General features: G+C 46.1%; 1 long non-coding RNA gene across 7 annotated transcripts in view; it reads right to left on the bottom strand.

The window, feature by feature from the left end:
- Positions 1-22,589, bottom strand: part of LOC144121801 (uncharacterized) — a 45,407-nt gene that overhangs the window by 21,653 nt on the left and 1,165 nt on the right. For 4 of the 7 annotated variants that reach the window (XR_013312705.1, XR_013312708.1, XR_013312702.1 and 1 more), the window contains exons 1-2: positions 17,286-17,401; positions 8,577-8,707 (exon numbers count right to left, since the gene is read on the bottom strand). This is a non-coding gene — a long non-coding RNA (uncharacterized LOC144121801). Of the gene's footprint in view, positions 1-8,576; positions 8,708-17,285; positions 17,402-22,589 lie in introns of those variants that run through there. The other 3 variants (XR_013312706.1, XR_013312703.1, XR_013312704.1) reach the window with 2 other exon arrangements.

The following is a 22,589-nucleotide window of genomic DNA, read 5'->3' on the forward strand; positions in this document are numbered from 1 at the left end:
ACACATGGACTATGAGAACACAGTAGTAGAGGGCTCCGGACTGATTTCGACCATCTGGGGTTCCTTAAAATGCACTGTCATTGCACAGCACGCAGGCACCTTGCATTTAGCCTCACTAGACATGCGGATGCCACAGGTGGGATCGAACCCACATCCCTGGGCTGTGCTTCTGAGTGGCCTAACCAATGAGTCACTGAGGTGTGTCCCGAGTGCAAGCGCACTTTGGATAAGACCACTGCATGAATGCATGCAATCTTCCTATCCTCACAACCTCTTGCTCCTTGCAGTGCTAAAAGCCATGGTGCTCAAGTGTCTAACACATCTGGCATGCCTTTCCTCTTCTTTCTGCTGATGATGTTCACTTTTCGCTGGGCTTCATAAGACTATGGCAATGACAAAATTTTCTGATTAGTTATGTATACAAAACAGGACCAAGTTCAGCCCACTGGAATAGCAGTATCAGCTGATAAGATGGTAAAATGAGCAACCATGCCACTCATGCATATCTGTTCTGCATTTGTGGCATGAAGCAACTAGAGGCACCAACAGTGAGAACAGTGCAGATATTCTATTCATGCCACATTCACACATAATTACTGCTGGGGTTACTACTCCTTGCATTACACATGCCAACCCAGCATGTAGTAGCATGAGCATGAAGACAGCAGCAGCAATCAACTTGAAACAAAGCTCGCCAAGGCATTGAGGTGGCAGCTCTTTCCGAGTCGGTTTTCCCATGCACATTTCATTAGGCGGACAGAGTCCAATGAGTTCCCATGACGGTGTGCATTTCCACCGACCACCCATCCTGGAACCCTTGGGTAAAAGCTGGCTACTATGCAACCCTTTTCAGCTAGATGCACAACCAGACACCTTTGGCTCTAACTAGGGAAGTGAACTACACTGCCACCCGCCAGAGTGCAGGTCAGGGTTTCAGAGGAAAGCCTTAGAAGGCTGCCATCCAGTAGATGCTAACCATAAATCATTTCCTTGAAATGGATCCACTGCACATCTGGGTGCACCCTTCCCGTGTACAAACTGAGCTGACCTTGCGGATTCGCACCAAAGCACTGAGCTGCTCTTCCTTTAACGCAGTGTTTCCACCCACAAACTTCAGCTGCTCCATCACAGCTCCAAGAGTGAGAAAAAGGAGTGCATCTCAACGTCAAAAAAAGATCACAGGTATTCCTCCGCCAGAAGGGCCATGGCCAGCTGGTCGGTGAGGCCTGCTCATGTCAACCGCACCCGCCCATGGGAAGGAGGGAGTTTAGTGTAATGGGGGGGATAGTAGAACGACGAGGCAGGAGAAAATGATGTGCTCCACATTTGCACAGAAAGAGGAGCTATTGGGACAGGAGGAATCAGAACAGTAACGGCAGAGGTGCAGACGCACTGGAGTGATGAAGGTGTTCAGCTCGATGCGGAAGGTGTGCACCTGTACAGTGGCTATAGAAGGGTGAGATGGGGAAAGTGTCTGTAATGGGTGTCGGAGGTGCTTTCCGTATGCAGTTATGCGCCATGGGTGCAAAGGCCGAGGGATCACCGGAGCCTTGCTAGTTATTTCAGGGCAAGCTGGTCAACCGGCCGATTGTCGCTGATCGCTGCGTGACCCACACTACAGTTTCCTAGTTAACATTCAGCACGGACAAGGACGTAAGAAAAGGACAAAACACGAACACTGTTTTTCACAAATGGCTTCTTTGTTGCGCAGGCAACAAAATACGTAGCTTGACAGAACATATAGCTACAGATATACAAAGCTTGAAAGAATATGAAAAAGTTTGGGTACAAACAGATGTGTAATAAGGTCAGAAAAAAAAAAAACTAACATGCACAAAAAAATAACAAAAAATGCTTCCAGGATAGATTATTTCATCACCGTTTCAAGGTATTATTCGAGCTCTTTTTTGGTCAAAGTAACAGAGGTATCACTCATGTAGCTGTTACCACCTTTAGTAATGAAGTAAGCTTCTATATTTCCCTTGTGCACTGGTTACGTCCCTTGCCAAGCATAGCAGTTTCGCGGAAGAACAGTTGACATTTTCACTTTGCACGGTGTTTAAGTAAATGAGGAAGTGCTGTCAGCAATAAAGAATTTCTAAGTTCAAATAAACAGACATCGAGGCGACGGTCAATTCGGCCAACATATAGTATTTTCCACAAGAAAGTGACGCAAGAGTGCCACTGTCTTTTCTCTCTAGGCCCAACAATGCAACTATTACTTAAATTGGGTAAGAAGCTGCTATTACGGAGGATGTTGAAGGCAATCCATTCGGCATGCCTTAATATTCTCTCGTTACTTGCTGAAGCCAATCTCGCTATTTGTGCTCAGTACAGTAAAACCTCATTATTACATGTTTAAAAAAAAGTTTCAAAATAAAACATACCATCCAGGAAGACGTATGATCTAAACCGCCTAATTTGAAAAATGTAACCGCTGAATGAGGTACACAGACATTTATTGGCAGTCTAACTCCATAGAAATGTCCATTAGCGTTTCTTGGCACTTGATCTGAACAGATTCTGCTCTAGTGCTCGGAGATTTCAGTCCTCATTTTCAGCGTCTTAAGCATGGAAAGACCTTCGCTACTCATCCGGTCCGTCGACGGCAACGGCGAAAGTAACCAGAATCTCTATCTCACCATTTTCAGATGCTTCGCCCCTTTGCATCGCAGTATTGCAGGGAAGCCATCGCGGCGTCTGACTGTCAAAGCGTTTCTGCTTTTTATGCTGCATTCACCACACCTGGCTGCTCGTATGGGGGTGCATCGCTGTAGTTCATAGGTGCTTCGCCCCACTGCCCATACGCAGCGTGGTGAAGAAACCTCAGCGTTTCTCCTCTTCATGTCGCGTCCCCGCAAAAACCGGTCTCTCGAAAGCTAGTGCACCATTTTTATTTTTTCTGTTGGCAGTGCTTCGTGTCTTTACACGCGGGCATTGCAAAGAAGCAACCACAACGGGAATGTGCCATTGCATTCCAGCTCTTCGCTTCGCCTACCCCATTTTCAGCCCACGTATATGTTTGCACATGTGCAGTTAGCCAATGAACATATTATACGACTACAATATGTCACAACTTTAAATGACATAGGCGGGAAATCGTGTTATTTGGGAAAGATTAACCACGAAAAATATAGTGTAACTCTATGGGACACATTTAATGGCCATTATTTTGAGCTTACGAACCGGGAACATATCAACGAGGTTTTACTGTATTTGTTTCTCCCTCATTTCAACAAAAAATTAGGATTTAGTGGTCCTTTTCTCAAAATAACCACGTTAAGCAAGCAATCAGGTTTTCATCGGTTATGTTATTTGCAAGAAGTCTTAGGACTTGAAATGGGTGTGATGATTGTAAGTGCTAAGGTGCTCCAATGTCTGAATTACGTAATGCATGCACCTCACCTCATACCTGCACACAACAAGCATGCCACAGAGCAACATTAGCGCAGCTGACCAACCACCCCACGGTTTCCAAAGGACAGCAAAACATGCGATGGAGAGGAACATGATAGTGGTAACACTGACAGGCAAAGCAACATGGATTACAGCAACAGTTCGCTATCTTTACAGTCATGGGGAACCCGAATGGCTTTCAAAGGTGCCGAGAAGCACTGTGTGCGTCAAGGCTTCCGTTCCATTCTGCCTGACATGCGTTCAAAAAACAGAGCTGATGCATGGGCCCAAGGTTCAGTTAACAATGAAAGGCTGTATGCTTAAACAGCCTCTTATGAACAATTACAGCACAATTATTCCCAACAGAGTGGCTACAGGAAGGGTGGGAGCTTAAGGCATGCATGCATTCAGGTACTCAAGGAACCCAGAAAGCACTCCAAGGAATCCAAGGGTGCCCTACAGCACAGTTTGAGCACCCCTAGATTAGAGAACAAACTAGAGTGAACGATAACATAGGAAAAATGAGATTAGCAAGTTCACTGGGACAGAGTGGCTGCAGCTGGCACAACACAAGGATGATTGGAGATGCCATTGCCCAGCAGTGGACGCAGTTTTGCTGGTGATGACAATGATGATATGTCCATTTACTCTGCGCTTTGGGAAATATTAATTTTAAAAAATTCTGCATGAGATAAGTTGAATAAGCCTTTTAGGCATCGTGTTCTCACTTGTGGATGCCACTTGAACACTATCAAATTCTTTGTGTACCAGGCATAATGTTGTCCTCCAATGCGGATGCAACATGATGTGTCGAGATGTGAAAAATCGTGTGAAGCTAGGTGTGTGAAATTAATGAAGCAGATCATTTCTAAAATGCAACTCCTTGCTTACATTGGCTCTGGTAAGGCTCCAGTGAGTGTGCATATTCATTTGCTTTTTTTGCTAGCGTAAGTGCTCTAAGGTGCCTAAATATGCCAATTTGCTTTCATGGCGACTTCATATGACATGACTCAGCCAAAGAAAAGACATATAACTGAGAGCTTGAAAGCAGTGCTAAGTCACGTCGTGGACATCATATAAAGACCTGAAAGAATTTGCATAATTATTCACAGGAGGATGTGGGAATTTTTATGTCGATACTTCGCATGCTCTGTACAAAAATCAGAAAGTTTCAAATTTTTTCCTCCACTGGGTAAAAATTAGTGCATGACGGAAATACAATAGACCACAGCTACAGCTTTAAAAGAACATGTACAGGATCAAAGGACCAATTTAGAAATTTAGCCTTATTTACAATGAAAAACACACTGAAAGAGTGCCACAACTAATACAAAAAAAAGCTTTTTTTTTTATTGGTGGCAGTCAAAATGAGCCTTTTTTAGTGGGTTAACATGTGGCAGCAATGCAAGGCAATGTGGATTCATCACCAGGGAATGTCTCAATTTTCTAATCTCATGCTAATTTATGCACCAATTTAAGGGTAGAATATTCAGGCTACTGCTCTGCTTGGTTCTATTGGTAATGGCAACCTGTGGTGGAGAATGTCAGATGGACAGTGAAGGCATATGCCACACAATCCGCAACTACATATACAATCACTGAACAGGGATTTTGTTTCGTGTGTTGACTGCATTTACACAGACCAAAAAATCAATCTTCAGGAAGCTTGTACACCATTACGAATGCAATCCGCTGTGGCAGTTTGCATTTAAAATAGCAAGTTTTCTGTTCTGGCACAAGTTAAATGGTACTAAGCAGTCAACTGACTCAGCCATGCCTTGTAGCTGGTATTTTATGTAATGGCAAGTCGTCGACACCAAGGAAGACATCACAACTGGGTGCTCAGATCTAGTGCACACTTTCAGATACAAGATGAAGACAGCAAGCATTCTTCAAAATGCTTTGATCTAGGACAAGAACATCAAATGCTTATTAGGCCTGTTAGTCTTAATTAGGCCAGTGCAACTCTCAATCACTGTGGACACCCACACAGGTTAGAGGCTGACATGATGAACTGCACGCCACTCAATTCCTTTCAGCTGCCACTCTGGACAAATGGTCTTTCTGTAATCATTGTGCTTTCTCTAAACTGCAACTCAGCTTCTAATGTATACCAGCAAATGGCAATCTGTTCAAAGCCAGTTAAGAACTCCACAATTCAAATGAAGCGCTCATAATCATGGGATAATTCCTACTAGGGGTATGTGAATATTGAAATTTTCGAATATGAATCGAATACGAATATGAAGTAAAAATGGCTTCGAATATCGAATCGAATATCGAATATCTGGTCAGCACAAAAAATAAATTCAGGAAAGATAAACAAGCAAACATTGTTGCTCATTTTTTTTTTTTTTTGAAACAATGTATGGCCTTTGCAACTGAAATAAACAAAACTAGACTGTCTGAGCACCATATAAAAAAAAAAAACATGATATGCGCAGAAATGTATACTACTAAACAGTATCCAATCTGTAATGTGGTCACGCAAAATAAAATCCATCACATGACAAGGCTGGAACCAAAAATAGCATGATGGCTAGTAAAACCTCATCAATTCGGAGTTCAAGGAACTGACAGAAATGCCCAGGTTATTCGAAGGTCGATTTATAAAATGCCCCGCGGCCCCGAAAAAAAAAAACTACCGAAAATGCGGTAGTCTTATGAGACGCCTTTATCGTGCAAACACCTGTAATCCTGTGACGAGCACCGAGTTTCGGCGTGCTGGAAGACATCGCGAACGTAAGCGAGGTGAGAACGCACATTGACGTCAGAATGGCGAGGCTACTTCTAAAAGGGAAAAAAAATGGCCAGCGACGCGTCAGTCAGTGTCTGAAAGCGGCACGGGGACTACTGGCGAATGCGCGGGCCGACAGTTTCCATTGCCACGGGCCAGGGGCGAAGCTCAAACCAAAACTACGCGGCCAGGTTTTTTTTTTTTGACCTAGTGACAGGGGCCCTCCGAACGTTGTCACGCCTGCCGTTACGCCCACTTAAGAGGTGCATGGGTTACAGTGCACCATGCAAAAGGCGGGATTTTTACAGTATCGCTTGCCCTGTTGTGGCACCTCGACTCGCCCCTTCGGGAGACTCACGCAAAATTCCACAAGTAGGCTTTCCCACATAGCGTAGTTGACCAAAACAAGATGGCGGTGGTCACGCTCAGAGAGTTAAGGTGACAGAGCGAATGCAATGGGTGTGGGCATTAATTAGATAACATATTACGGAAGGATTGATGGATAAGAAAGTAAACGCGCTTTCGCATTACAATTGTTAGAAGTGGGTCGTCCCCCATCTTGTTTGCAGCACGTGTGGTATGTGAGAAAGCCCACTTGCGGAATTGCGCACAAGGTCAAGCCTAGCGGCATCGGAATGCGATTGATCAATGCGATAAACAATGGAAAAGAAAGAGAACAGTGCCTTTACATTGTTTTCCTGGAACTTTAAACTCTATATTCAGATAATTTGCTCAGATATTGTGCTTTTGCCACAATCAAATTTACGAAAGGTACACGGTATACGATCGCTGCTGAGTATTTGGGAATTTTCGAATATTCGGAAATTCACGAATATCATTTCACGAATACGAATATGAACTGAATATGAAACATATTTGATTCGCATTCGAAATTTCGAATATTCTCGCACCCCTAATTCCTACATATCAATACAAATGAATTTTGTGCATGTTTAAAAAAGAATATTTATTTCGAACAGCAAGAGAGCAACATAAATTTGAATACCTGGCAGCATAGACTTTCCAGCAACCTCACACGCACATTGCTCATGCTTATGGAGGCTCATGTATTCCGGGGTTTCAATATTTCACTATCCTTGAATAAAGAATAATAAACCACCCCTATCTCTTCTAAATGGGTCATGGCTCATGCCATTCGGGAGTGTAATAAGACATGCCATTTGGAAGTATATTAAGACAAATTTTCTTTGTATTACTGCTATGTTTCTGTACTTAAATGCACTGTAAAGATGCATATCAAGTCAACGCAAGAAGTAAAGCTCTTTCAATTCTTCTGTATGACTGCTGAGGCCACAAGGATAAACAGCTTTACTGAAAAAGACAGACCTTTTTGCAGACAACATAAAACTCTGTTAGGAAAAGCCTAATTATTCAGTTAAGGCTGAGAAAGCATTACGAGACTGACACTTCCTCTAGCTTGAAAAGTAAAAGGCATACTTAAGAACTTACTTACCCAACATAAACATGGGTATTTATATATGTCAAATTTCCATAAATATCATGTGAAAATATCGCATGAAAAAGGTATTCTTATCATTTTGCCTTTGCTTCCCAAGCGCAAAGCTGCTAAGCCTTGAAGGACTACAGGCACTTAAGTTTTGCTTGCGTGTTTACTTCTTTCAAGCAATACATTAGACGTTAATATAACATGGATCACCCCGTGATATTCGTCCATGGCTGTTAATAATTTATAATTGAATTCCTTCTTCTTGCTGTTTCGGTTTCATCAACCAAATGATGGTTGTGACCTGCAGGTGGTCTCTAGGTAATGTGAGACACGAAAAAAACTGCATATACCCACTAATATGTCATTTGCTGTCACTCCAGGTCTCAAGCAGGCTGGTTTAAGTGCTGTAGTGAATTAAAACTACGTATCAGTATTTATATTAGTATCTTTTCGTGTCTCACCTGACAAAAAGGCTGACTACACGTCATGACCATCGTTCGGTTGAGGAACCCAAACAGTATGGGACAAAAAATTCAATTATAAATCAGGTATTTAGTGGTCGTAGGCATATACCATGTGGTGACCCATATATTCTAATGTCAAACGAATCATTTGAAAGAAGAAAACGCAACTAAAATTAGGTGTCTATGGTCCTTTAAAGGGTCACTGAAGAACTGAAGGAGGCCTATATGGACTGATTACCATGTTCAAACGACAAAGATCCTATTTTCACTGACTACAGAGCTTTTATGAGCCAAGAAAGGCCTAGAAACAACGCAATAGACTATCATATCAGTTCTGCATAAAACCAACTGATAACACACCTTGATCGAAAGTACAATTAAGCATATTTCAGCGGAAAGCCAAGATTCCTACTTGGAAGAATACGGCTCCACCACTGCGAGAAATCAACTCTTTAGCTCCAAAATGTTGAGCCTGAACAGTTCAAAGAGGCCAGTGTTCAGCCCAGCTTACCTTGGCGGTGCTCTGGCAGCCGATCTCTGCGTCCTCATCCATCAGGCCCATCACCTGTTACCCCAGATGGTGGATGCGACTGCGAAGGTCCCCGGGCTTCTGCTTCCCAGCTGCAGATGGCACAAGAGCCACTGAGCACAAAATGAAAGCAGTGGCGTCAATGAACTCTACCAGCCAGGAACTCCAAAAATTACCCATACAGATAGGAGCAGCTCTGGAGGCTGCCCACTCCTTGAAAAAATGGCACTAGGCAAAGGGTTCATAGTGATTAGCCTGTGCTATTCACTGGGGGGCATGAAACAAATAGAGACACAGCATGCAAAACTCATCAACTAGTGCTTAGTTCATGTCATTCATGCATTGTATCCCTGTTTACTCTGCATCACACAATCAATATGACCATTTACTAACCAGCCCGAACTAGACTTCCAACAGACCTCCGTCACCCCGCGACGTAACCAAGATGCGGTGGCGCTGATGTTAGCAGCGACTTTCGCATGGTAGGCAAAACAGGTTCCGCTGGCCCGTGCCTACCGCAGTTACCAGCGGCTGCTTCAAGCCTGTGCACTGCAGAAGCAGCATGTATTGACCAGCTGCGTCACTGCTGGATCCGCGTAGTAGCATAAAAAAAATTTAAATTAGCCTCGATAGGTTTCTCGCACATAAATGCCCCATTCGGAAACTGGCTAACAGGCATTGGGCCACGGTAGTAAAGTGCGAAGTCTGGGAGTCGATAGGCACTGCCACTCAATGCACTTAATAGCATGCAAGTTACTGCGTTCATTCACCTGAACATCAGGATAGCAGGCTGATAATTTCTCAAGGAAAAAAAAAAGACATATGTAGCTGCACACGTACTTATCACCTTGAGCCGGAGTGCATGGGGCGCCGGCAGGTTCACTCGCCCCCAAGGAATGCGTTCTTTTGTAAATAGCACAGCATGTTTTAATGGCGCGTTTTACGGCATTTGATATTTACTTGAAACTGTTTCTTTATATGGACGACGTAATTATTTGATTCGAGTAGAAAGAAGTCTGGTAAGTTGTGCCAATTTTGTGTGGTCGCATTGGTGTGCTTAGAATAGCGTACCTTAAGCGTGCTAAACACCATAAGCTTTTTCATTGCATCATGCATGTGTCATGTTTCATGAGGCAGTACATGATCGCGAAGCTTGTTTGGAAAGAACCGCAGCCACAGGCGTGCTACTAAGACACGTGACAAGGGGACGCGTCAATGAAAAGTGTTTTCGTTATTTATGCATGCGATATGTAACTAAACTTGGTGCAAGTATGAAATTCTTACGCTAGTGTTGTAATTGTTTGGTTTGTGCTGACCAGCGGAGGCAGCCGCACGCCCCCCTATTGGCCTGAGTTCCTATCGTTCATGCTTCTCTCCCTCTTCTGTAACCCTCTCAGTACGAGAGGGTATATAATCGCGGTTCTGGGCAATAAACGTGGTTGTTCACTGCCGACCATTGTTCGAGATGCTGCGCGGTTCGCGCTGACTTTACTACAGTGGCGACGAGTGCGGAAACTACCCATGCGGTAAAAGTTGAAGCCGACAGCCTGTCGCAACTTAAAGCACCGACGAGAACTATGACCAGCCTGCAGCTCCCGACCTTCGACGACACGTCAGATAAGTGGAAAGCGTACCTTATAAGGGCAGAAGCATATTTTGAAGCCAATGCTATTACTGACTCAAAGCAGCAGCGAGCCTTGCTTGTGGCAGCACTCAGCACGCAGACGGTGCAAGTGTTAGCGGGACGGATTGCACCCCGGACACCGAATTCCCTCACCTATGATGAAGCAGTCGCAGCTTTAAACAGCTACTACGACCCGAAGCGTCACGCGGACTTTGTATCATTAACACACATCGCGGACTTTTTCGTTACAACAGACTCCCGTTTGGTATAGCTTCTGCCCCAGCTATATTTCAAAGGAAGATGGACGCTGTACTCGGCGGGCTACCAGGCGTCCAAGCTTACCTTGACGACGTGTTAGTGTCAGAAGGCAAAGGGGACAAGGAAGCGCGGCTCAAGAAAGTGTTGGAACGATTCCGAGAGCATGGTGTCAAGCTTAGGGCCGACAAATGCAAGTTCCGGCAGCCTTCAGTGACTTACCTCGGGCATCGTATCGATCGGCAAGGCCTACACCCTATGGAAAAGAACGTAGACGCCATCATGCAAGCCCCGCGCCCGAGTAACGTGAGCGAGCTACGTTCGTTCCTTGGTATGCTCACGTACTACGCACGGTTTCTGCCGAATATGTCGACTGTGCTCAGCCCGTTATATCGGCTCATGGAAAAAGGAAGCCGTTGGGAGTGGCTACAGCCGCAGCAGTTGGCGTTCAAGCGAGCTAAACAAAGCCTCAAAAATGCACAAATTCTCGTGCATTTTGATCCTAACAAGGAGCTGAAACTAGAGTGTGACGCATCTCCGTATGGTGTGGGCGCAGTGCTGTTTCATTCGATAGGAAATGAGCACAGGCCAATTGGGTTCCGTTCCAGAACACTTACAAAAGCAGAACAAAACTACTCGCAGCTGGAGCGAGAAGCACTAGCCCTCATCTTTGGCGTTTCTCGCTTTCGTGACTATCTTCTAGGTCGGCAGTTTACCCTGGTGACCGACCATCAACCACTGCTGGGACTGCTCAGACCTGACCGCCAGACGCCACCGATGGCTGCCGCGCGAATTCAACGGTGGGCGCTATTCTTGGGTGGCTACCAGTACAAGCTACAGTACGTGCCAGGGAAACAGCTGCTGACAGCAGATGCCCTCAGCAGGCTACCAGCGCCGACTATGGAACCGGGGACCGATGGTGAACCGCCGGAATATGTCCTTTCATTGGAATCCCTGGAAGAAGGTATAGTGACGACGCACGAATTGCAGGAGCTGACGGCCAAGGACCCGATGTTAGCCAGTGTCACGCACTTCATTTTGCATGGATGGCCTCAAACCACTAAAGGAATGGCGCCAGACTTGTTGCCGTTTTTTGATCGTAAGCTGGAGCTATCGTTGGCTCACCGTCTGATCTACTGGGGCAACAGAGTGGTGATACCGCGGAAAGCACGGGAACGGATGCTGCAGCTGCTACATGAAACGCATCAGGGCTCCTCGTCAATGAAATCAGTCGCGCGGTCATTATTTTGGTGGCCAGGCCTGGACAGGGACATTCAAAACTTGTCTGCGCAGTGCCGCAACTGCGTGCAAAGCCTGCCAATGCCTACGGCAGCCCCACCAGTGAGTTGGCCAAAGACAGCGGTCCGGTGGTCTCGTATACACATCGATTCTGCAGGCCCGTTAGCAGGCAAGATGATACTAATAGTGGTTGATGCCCACACGAAGTGGATTGAAGCAGTACCCTTGCAGCACGCAAATACAGCTAGTACAATCCGATGCTTAAGGAGCATGTTTTGCCGGTTTGGCGTGCCACGCACAATCGTGTCCGATAATGGCACACAATTCACAAGTCAAGAATTCGCCACTTTCATATCGAAAAACAATATCGTGCACCTGCGCACTGCGCCTTTCCATCCCCAATCTAACGGAGCAGCAGAAAGAGCGGTTCGGACCGTGAAGGACGGGTTGCGGAAAATGGGAGACGGACAGCTGGAAGATAACCTCATGCGGTTGTTATTCAATTACAGGCGGACCGCCCAAAGAGAAGGAAGGTCACCTTCCGAGATGCTTCTCGGCTATCAGCTGCGTTCCCGACTAGACACATGTCTCCCACCCAGAGCTGTGGACTCGTCGTCGGACGCTCACGACTGGACCATCTCGCCAGGCAGCAGCGTATACGTGCGAAATTACGGCACCGGCAAAAGATGGGTGCCTGGGAGGGTACAGACCACTTCGGGGGCGAGAATGGTAACAGTGAACACGCCAACCGGAGCAGTGCAGCGCCACGTCGACCAAGTCCGCCGTCGTCAAGAGTTTACGCCAGGGACTGCGTCTGTAGAGGCCACTGCAAGAGCGCAGTTAGAAGGCGGTCCTGACCAGGTGACCAGTGCGGATCTGTCACCTGTGCATACGCCCAGTACCACTGGGTCGGAACAAGAACAAAGCCCTCAGCCGCTAGCAGCCGACCAGTGTGAAGTACCATCTCCAGCAATCACGGAGCGTCCAGTGGTTCCGGCGGGATTGACTGACCCCCTGCAGCCCACGCTCAGACGATCGACCAGAATAAGAAAACCGGTACAGCGGTTTCACTTTTAAGGGAGGAGAAATGTTGTAATTGTTTGGTTTGTGCTGACCAGCGGAGGCAGCCGCACGCCCCCCTATTGGCCTGAGTTCCTATCGTTCATGCTTCTCTCCCTCTTCTGTAACCCTCTCAGTATGAGAGGGTATATAATCGCGGTTCTGGGCAATAAACGTGGTTGTTCACTGCCGACCATTGTTCGAGATGCTGCGCGGTTCGCGCTGACTTTACTACAGCTAGTTTCAGTAATTCATTTTATTTATAGCTATACTGGTGCAGTTCTGGGTAATTATAATTAACACCGTCGTCAAGTCAACCCAAGGTCTTAAATAATTGAGTAGATATTGCACAGTTTTTTTTATGCCAGCATGTACACAAAGCCCTGTTCTGTATGATGACGCGATTAGTTCTTTTTTAGATGATCAGTACTTATGCATGCATAGTTACATGAAAACGTTTCTTACAAAAAATAACTAACACAGTACTGCACGTGTAGGAAAAAAAATCAAGATTTATTACGTTCCTCAATGTCTCAAGAATAGTTTGCAACAAATGTAATATTTGATTTTCATGCGAGTTACGAAGGTGAGTGATCCAGTCGCAGAAAATGTGAGGTCAGAAAATGAACCTTAAAAAAATTTATTCCCTCGTTTATGGCCTCTTCGCTTTCGCTTTGGTCAAAGAAATGCGGCACTGAAATCAAAGATATTACCTCACAATTTTTGTTGACCACACATCTAAAAAGCGTAATTTATATATTTGTACTCAATATTTTGCTATAATTTTTCATCACAAAACAAGACTCCAGGGCTAGGCAAGAAAATAATTCTAGAAATAAAAAATTTTCACCAAATCCACCAGCTTAACAAGAGGACAAGTCAGCCTGGCTGGTGCGTGGTCATGCGGCTAAAAACAGCGCTAAGTGAGACAGAAGAGATCCGGAACACGACGCTGTCCCCACTTTCCGCACAGCGCGACACGTATGCCAACAGACGATGAGCGCACGTCTGCTCCGACGAAGCAACGCCAGCACTTCCCCTCACTATTGTCCCGAAGTAAAATCATTCCGGCTAGTGCAGAGTGTCAAATTATATTTCAATGCCTACCATATAAATCAACGGCAGGAACGCTTTCTACATGTTTACTACTAACCATATATACAATGCACAGTGGCAAACTATTTCTCTGAATACGCCGCACGTGGCAGACGCGAGCTCGTGTACATCGACAAATTACTAAGTTGGAAGCATTAGCCATTGCTATGACTCGCAGAAACTAGAAACGCACCTACAACCCTTGAAAACCCGCGCTCAACACCTATCCGCAACGCCACTCCCCGACCTTTTGCCTACCACGAGCCCGCTAGCGACTGCAGCGCCACCTCGTTTGTTTACAAGCATGCAGGAGGTCTATAGCTTCCTCAAGAGCCCAGTTTGCTAATAATAGTTGCAGTTATTGGTGAAGTCAGCATTAGAACAGGCATGATAAATTCACATGCCAGACCAAAACAAGTGCACGCAGCATCATGAAGGCTTGTTATTCAAGCAGAAAACGCATCTGAGCTGCAGTGATGATGACAATAATTTCGTTTTTAATTTCACACGGGTAGATTGCCCAGACAATACCATAACTATCATGTCTTTGGTCTGCACAAGGTGGCTAGTGATTCGTTTTTTTGTCAACCAAATTGTACATTATTGTAAATTGTGCGGTTCAACACGCCGAAGCTGAGCATAACCTATGAAGGGTGCCATTAGTACGGAGGCTCCAGGTTAATTTCGACCCCCTGAGGTTCCTTAACGTGCGCCGACATCGCACAGCACAAGGGTGTTTTGTGCGAGGTACACTGGGCTAGCAGTCGAGCATTTCGCAGTGGCTGGGAGAGGCCAGTTGTGTGCATGCGCCGTTACCACGGCAACCGGAGAGGGGCAGCAGGTGCGGCGCCCGCTCCACCGCTGGAGCCACGCGTGACATCATGCGGATGAGCAGTTGTGCACATGCGCCAGTACCATGATAACCAGAGAGACCACACAGGTGCGCCGCGCGCTTCGTCGCCGTCTCGCCGCTCTATCACCCGAACTGTGCATCGCATGTGCAGCATTCATATAAAAGGTGGAGATGTAATGTAACAACGTTTGACATGGATGCAGAGAAGGAGAGTCCAGGAGCTGCTAAACTGCGGTATAGACAAGAGAAGATTAACTCTTCCGATCCTGAGGTTGTTGCCTGGCACTTGGCTACTCAACACAGAGAGAATGAGTGTAAGAAGGCGGAGAGAGCAGTGAAGACACCCGAAAAGAGAGAGGAACGGCTTGCCAAACAGAGATGCCAGACTGCCGAGCGTAATAGATGGCGCATGGCTGCCGAGATGGAGCCCAATGTCTCTCATTGCTAAACATACAGTGACAACAACAAGCTCAGGCAGGGAAGCGAACCTCTCGCTACGTATATCCTGGCATAGCTGAGCTAAGCCACTACCAATTTTTGCATAACGCTTCCACAGAAATGCAGCCACAGCGGCCAGGATTCGATCCCGCGACCTTGAGGTCAGCAGATGAAAGCCAAATCCACTGAGCCACCCCGGTGGGTACTTTTCACAAGCAAGCAACAGGCCGGGAGAAAGCTTGCACCTACTAGGAAACTAGTGCATACCTGATGGGACCAGGGATAACGGTCTTATGACTGCCATTTGAAAGCACGTGTTACTGCCTATTGGAGGCAAGATTCTGCAGGTTGCAAAAGTCTGAAAGTAGTGGCCTGGCTAGGGGACGACAGCTACACAGAACAAGCTATCACATGTCTGTTCCAAGAAAACAGAGCATGAAACTACAGCATTAGTGCCTAACAAAATGGCCCCCTGATGCTGTTAGCTTATCTGGAACAGCTGCCTTGCCAGCTGTTTTATCTGGCACTCACCCTACAGCCCAAATAAAGTTAGCACCTCAAGAAAACTATACAGAATGACCTCCGTAACAGCCGTAACTCCATTTTACAACAATTGAACTTACCTTTGAACTCCTGGTAATAAGATAACATGCACTTTTCCACCTGATGCTAATGCAATAAGCAAATTGCTATCAGCCCTATTTTTACGATCTCTAGTTTCTGCCTAAATATGCTGAGCAGAACCACGGTTCTTGGTTACAACAGTATCCCGAAGGACATGAAGTACTTCTAGAACTGGCAAGCCTCCTTTTTCGAATGCAGTATGACACAGAGAAAAATCTTAAAAGTCATAACAACTGGTCTGGTTTAGTTTGGTTTATAGGGGGTTTAACATCGCACAGCGACTCAGGCTATGAGAGACGCCATGAGAGGGCTCCGGAAATTTCAACCACTTGGGGTTCTTCAACATGCACTGACATCGCACAGTACACGGGCCTCTAGTCATAATAATGAATGTTTTAAAAGAAACTACATCTAGTCAATGTAATTAAGCCACAAATTGTGACTCATTGAAAAATCAATAAAGGTTGAAGGCAAGTTTACAAGAATCAACAAACATTTTCTAGGACACATCAAACGTTTGCAGGTCACTTCAAGAGGCCAGTGTGTCACGACTTGGGAGGCCCTTCAGTGATGAAAATGAGAGTGAATTTAATTAACCAAACGTTTGCGTGGAAGACAGATAGAAACCAGCACATTACAAACAAATTTAAATAGATGCTAACTCTCTGGCTTGGACTACTGGGTGGAGATAAAGCTGAAGCTAAAGCCAATTTTTTTCGACACCATACCAACTAGCTCAAGTGTCTATTCTTGTGGAAGAAGAAAATGCATCAACATGACTTGGTAAATAGAAGAAACAATATCCGATTCCTAATTTAAGATAAACAAGATCGCCAACCAAAAATGAAACATAACATTCCAGAACCCACTCGATTTCTTCATCAGGTCGGCTGATTATAATCATCATCAGCCTGACTACGCTCACTGCAGGGCAAAGGCCTCTCCCATGCGGTTTAAAAAGGCGAACTCACCCACAGTTACACTACATGAAGGAACCGAGTAGGTTCTGAAACGTCGTGTTATTTCTGGTTGGCGTTCTTGTTTCATGTAAATTAAATTTCTTTCCTCACCAGACAGGCCTCTGTCGAGTGTTTTCTTTAGAATATTCTATTTCGACTGAACAAGAAGAAAGTGGAATTCTCCAGTACTCCTAAGCATGACAAAACTGCGCTGTATTAACACTGCCTGCACACACCCAAAATTTGGGCCTTCAAGAATCCAGAGCGCTGAAGAGAGGAATTCGATCACATGGCCTGGCTGCGATAGTTTGATGTTTAACAGGTGTTCGACTACACCGGCTGACTGAGAAAAAAAGAAATGAGCTGAAAAAGTTTAACTGGCGCAGGCCAGCAGGGTACTGCAACGAGGGTACATCTTCATACCAACTTCCCCATCACCAAGTGCCTCCAAGAACCACACAGCAAACGAGCGCAAACGTTTACGCTGCTTCACGTCACTGCAGTTGGTGGTCGATCAAGCTTAAAAAAACGGGGTGAGTACGCACAACACACAACCGCAGGTGAAGACTGCTGCCTCATGCGCTCAAGAGCTGCCTCGACGCCTCGACGTTTTGAATTCAGTACACATTTCGGCAGACTACGCAAAGTATCAAGTGATAAAGACCTCCTACATGTTTGCAAACAAACGAGGTGGCGCTGCAGTCGCTAGCGGGCTCGCGGTAGGCAAAAGACCAGGGAGTGGCGTCGCAAAGAAGTGTTGAGCGCGCGTTTTCAAGGCTTGTAGGCGCGTTTACAGTTCCTGTGAATCACAGCAATGGTTGATGCCATAGAGGAAAGAAGTTCCTTCATGGTTGATGCTTTCAACTTATGGTGTCTTCGGCTGAGCCGCACTGCCTCCGTGCCGGTGCTTAGGAAGTGACGTCAAATACTGCACGAGTGGCACGTCCACTTGCACCTCAACCGAACGTGCAAAACATTCTCGCCATTCTCATCGTGCTGTTGCGCCCCGCCGCGGTGGCTCAGTGGTTAGGGCGCTCGACTACTGATCCGGAGTTCCCGGGTTCGAACCCGACCGCGGCGGCTGCGTTTTTATGGAGGAAAAACGCTAAGGCGCCCGTGTGCTGTGCGATGTCAGTGCACGTTAAAGATCCCCAGGTGGTCGAAATTATTCCGGAGCCCTCCACTACGGCACCTATTCTTCCTTTCTTCTTTCACTCCCTCCTTTATCCCTTCCCTTACGGCGCGGTTCAGGTGTCCAAAGATATATGAGACAGATACTGCGCCATTTCCTTTCCCCAAAAAACCAATTATTATTATTATTGCTGTTGCTCTTTCTGCCCTCTGTTCACGATGGCCTCCGAGACTCTCAAAAATCTCAGACGCCATTCTTACGAGCAGCCGACGCCAACGACTGCAGTCAGCAATTTGTAGAGCTAGCAACAACCTCTTCAGTAACAGTGCGCAGGACCGGCGTTCATAGCGACGGTGGGCAATGCGGGAACCACGACCATGCTCATGAAATACTGTGACTGTGCAGGTTTGTCAGACACACCACGGCGTTATGCTTGCCGGTTTAGATGCATACGCTTTAGAGCAGCTAGAGGGACTTCCGAAAATATCTGCCGACGATTCTCAATCCAATCTTAGCTCCCCACATTGTCACTGTAGTGATATATCTTTTATCCTATGCTCACGTTGACAAAAAGTATGTCATAAAGTGCAGGCGTGCCAGATGAACCGCATTTGCCGTCCGCCGCACTAAAAATATTGACGAATCTTTTATTTTTTCAAATGGTCAAGGCACAGCGCTCACCGGCCGGTGGCTGCATGATTGCAGCGCGAATAAATGCATTGCAGCCGCTACAATATTCAACATTTCTTTAAAGTATGCCCACTTGTTGTTGTTGTTGTTGTTGTTGACCTCACACAATGGCACATACCCACAAGGGGGATTGGCCATAACCAGGCGGTGACTATTTAAATGACCACTTTGCATGTGGCAAGCATGGGATGACCTACCAAAATTTGGATTGCACAGTTTTCGTAGCCGAGGTGGTTGCAGGAGGTTAGGGGGGTCATACAAACTAAAATTTAGGCAAAGAAGGGGTAGGGATTACTCTAAGTGGTTGTAAAAACCGAAATGCAGAAGCTGATAATGGGATGGGCAGGACGAAAGCTCATGAAGGTAGACGTTTTGATTCTAGTAGATAGTTTTGTACTGCAGAGCAAACATTCCCATTGGTATGGCCATGCATAGAAGCGCCAAGAGACAGAACAACCGCAGAAGACATGCGCAAACTGAGATTCTGTATTGGAACTTCTAATAGTCGCCTCCTAATCGATGAGTAGCGACGGCAAAAAAGAAGAAAGTGCTCTATTGTTTCCGGCTCCGCACAATACGGACACAATGGGGAGATCGCCAGACCAGGCCTGTATAGGTAAAAATTTAGTTGCGGCACTCGGCAACGAAGCCTCGTGAAGGAAACTTAAAGATTGCGCGATCGCCAGACTGAGCTTCTCCATGGGAACAGTAGGTGCTGAAAGTCGTCCAAGGAAGTAAGCGCTGATGCGCCCAATTCGTTCATTACAGTGTACCGTCGAAAGCGTGCCGCCGTGATGTAAGCAGTTTTTGGAAGCGGGTGAACAATCGGTCCACTCAGGGCTGCCTTCGCTAAAGCATCAGCTGATTCATTTAATAGAAGACCCCTGTGCCCAGGAACCCAAAGAAATCGAATTGATGTGATGTGTGGAGGGATCAGGAATTTGAGAATCCGAAAGAGCTGCGAATCCGTGGACGCCGAGAGGGAAGTGCATAAAGATAACGAGTCTGTAATTATTATTACTGCTGATAAAAAAAATGGTACCTTGCGCAGAGCGAGAACCACTGCTAGAAACTCAGCCAGACAGATAGGAGTGAAATCTTGGAGACGGAGAGAAAAAGACCAGTCAAGGGACTGGGAGTAAATACCTACACCTGCCTTTTCTGCACACACCGAGCCATCAGTCGCATTTGCAGCATGTGAGCTGAAGGTCGACAAATAATCCTGCAACATACCATTTAACCATAAGAAAGGCAGTAATTTTGCATTACGTGGATAAATGTCATCGTAGATGATAGACACATTTGCAGGGATGGACCGCACCGGAACAATTTCAGGTGTTCTCACGTTGAGTGGGCCCAGCAAAAATTCAACGAAACAGATTTGGGGAGATTGAAGGCGAGACCATCCGACACCCAAGAACTCCGCTCGCTGCCCTAGGAAGATCAACTCGGATACATGCTGCTCCGAGTCGCAAAACTTTAAAAACGTTTGTACTGTCAAAAGGCGAAACCTTGCAGTAAGAGACGGCACCCGCGCTTCCAGATACAAAACATTGTTTGCCACGTATTTAGGGAGACCCAAACACAGGCGCAGAGCTTCTCGCTCTAAGAGCAGAAGTGGGCGCAGTTTGTATGCAGCTGCTCCAGAAAACAAAACGCAACCGAATTCCAAGATTGGCCGGATATACATTTTATAAATCAGCAGCAGAGCATGTCTGCGCATACCGCAGCGAGGGCTACTCATCCTTCGCAGAAGGCCTACCGCCCGAATCCCTTTCGCAGCAACCTGATCTATGTGTGACCGCCAAGAGAGAGAGGAGTCATAAGTTACCCCGAGATACTTTAGGGAACATACCTGAGGAATGACATGATGACGATAAGACAATGAAATGTGTACCTGTTGAGTAACCGGAAAAGGTAACAAAGCGCACTTGTTTACATTAAGACTTAAGTGCAATTCAGATAACCATCGGTCAAGGGAATTTAAATATGACTGTAAAACCATATACACAGAATGTAAATCACTCGCAGCAGCAAAGAAAGTTATATCGTCTGCGTACACGTACGTAGTCACGTCAGGGGAAGTCGGAATCGAACTGATTAAGAGGTTGAATAGAACAGGGGAGAGAACTGCACCTTGAGGCACACCTCTAGATTGATGAAATTTCCTTGTAGAAACTCCGCGTTGACAACAATAAAATTCTCTGTCAGCCAGGAAAGCTGACACATATTCCACAAAATAACTTGGCAAGCCCAGAGCACGTAGTCTGTACATCAGAGGCCCATGTTCGACACTGTCATATGCTTTCGAGATGTCTAGAGTTACCAGCGCAGCATACTGTCGACGCCGGCGCGCTAGTCGGACACGGCTTTCGAGGTCAGTATGCGCACACCATATAGAGCACCCAGGCTTGAAACCAATCTGACAGGGGTTAAGTAGTCCCTTTTCAGTAATAATGGCCATGATTCGTCCATACAGCACGCGTTCAACCAATTTCACCATATTCGATGTCAATGAAATTGGTCGAATGTTGTCTAAGACCAACCCTTCGCCTGGCTTTTTAAGCACCGGGATAATTTTGGAAACACGCCATACATCCGGGATCCATGGGGTTCTAATAGAGTAATTTACCAGCTCCAATATAGCATTGGGGGATTCGTCGAACAGTATTTTAATCATCGCAGAGGTGACACGGTCAGGACCAGGAGCTGCAGAAGGTAACCGATTTATCACCTGGGAGAGCTCAGAAACCGAGACATTAAGGAAATCATCATAGTGATTCCCAAGCAGTTGTGGGCGAGAGAGCGCAGCCGAAAACGGTGTTCCAAGCCTTTGCCAATTTCTTCTAATGACCTGGCAAGCTCTACTGGAGTCAGCACATTAGAGGGAATGTTGTTAGGCGGTGGCAGCCTGTTCCTTGACCTCAGAAAGCGAAACAAGGCTTGTCTGTTATTAGATTTTGATAGATGGTCATAATTCTCTTCATCATATTTTTCTTTTGCCCTAGCGACTGTGCGCTTGAAGGTAGCTGCAAAAAACTTATAATCGATCCAATTCCGGGGACATTGATTATGGATAAGTTTCTTCCAGGCTGCCTTGCGCCGCCTATAATCCTTTGAACATTCTGCATTCCACCAAGGGCTCTGAGAAGTGCCTATGCTATCGCACACTGTAAACTCTGATTGCCTCCGTACCCGATCTAAAATAGAGCATAAGCCTAACACCCTGCTCTCCTGAGACAAATTCGACAAAGAGTGTAATTCTGAACTGAGTGAACTTTTGAACTTGTTGTAATCGACTAGGGTGCAACTGAATCCGCCGATAGAAGTCATCGGACACACAATGTCAAAAGTGAGTGGGAAATGGTCACTGTTTGTTGCAGAGTCAACCGGAGTCCAGGAGGAAACTGCTGCCCCTGGGGTTGAAAACGTTAAATCCAATGCTGATCGGGAGTGCCCACGGAGAAAGGTCGGAAAACCCGAGTTATGACAGTTTAGGTTATTCACACAAGCCCAATCCCATAAACGCAAACCGCACTGGTCTGTTCGATAACCCCAAGTCAAGTGATGCGAATTGAAATCCCCAACAAGCAACAAATGTGATCTGCTGACAGAGAGTAAGGAATCTAATGGCCGTGTGTCATGAACCCCAGATGGAAAATATACATTTGCGACAGTAATGGGATGGAAACCAGGAACTGAAAGATCCACTGCCTGAATTTCGCAATGAGCGTCCACCCGCTGAAACACCAATCGTGCCTTGTGACAGAATCTGGATGAAACCAGCAAAAGCAAACCGCCCCCCCCCCCCTTGATGGGCGGTCCATTCTAAAAATTCGATAATGTTCCATTTGAAATGAAAACTCTTTCGACAACCAGGTTTCTTGAAGCGCAATGACATGAGGAGAAAATCGATTTGAAAGAGTTACTAAATCAGTGAAGGCTGATTGAATGGAACGGCAGTTCCACTGCAGCACTCTCAGAGACCCTATTCTGCCGAGAGATCTGCAGCAGCAACTGCCTTTTC

Source organism: Amblyomma americanum, chromosome 2 (genome assembly GCF_052857255.1).
Source record: "Amblyomma americanum isolate KBUSLIRL-KWMA chromosome 2, ASM5285725v1, whole genome shotgun sequence".
In the NCBI taxonomy this organism is placed as follows: domain Eukaryota; kingdom Metazoa; phylum Arthropoda; class Arachnida; order Ixodida; family Ixodidae; genus Amblyomma; species Amblyomma americanum.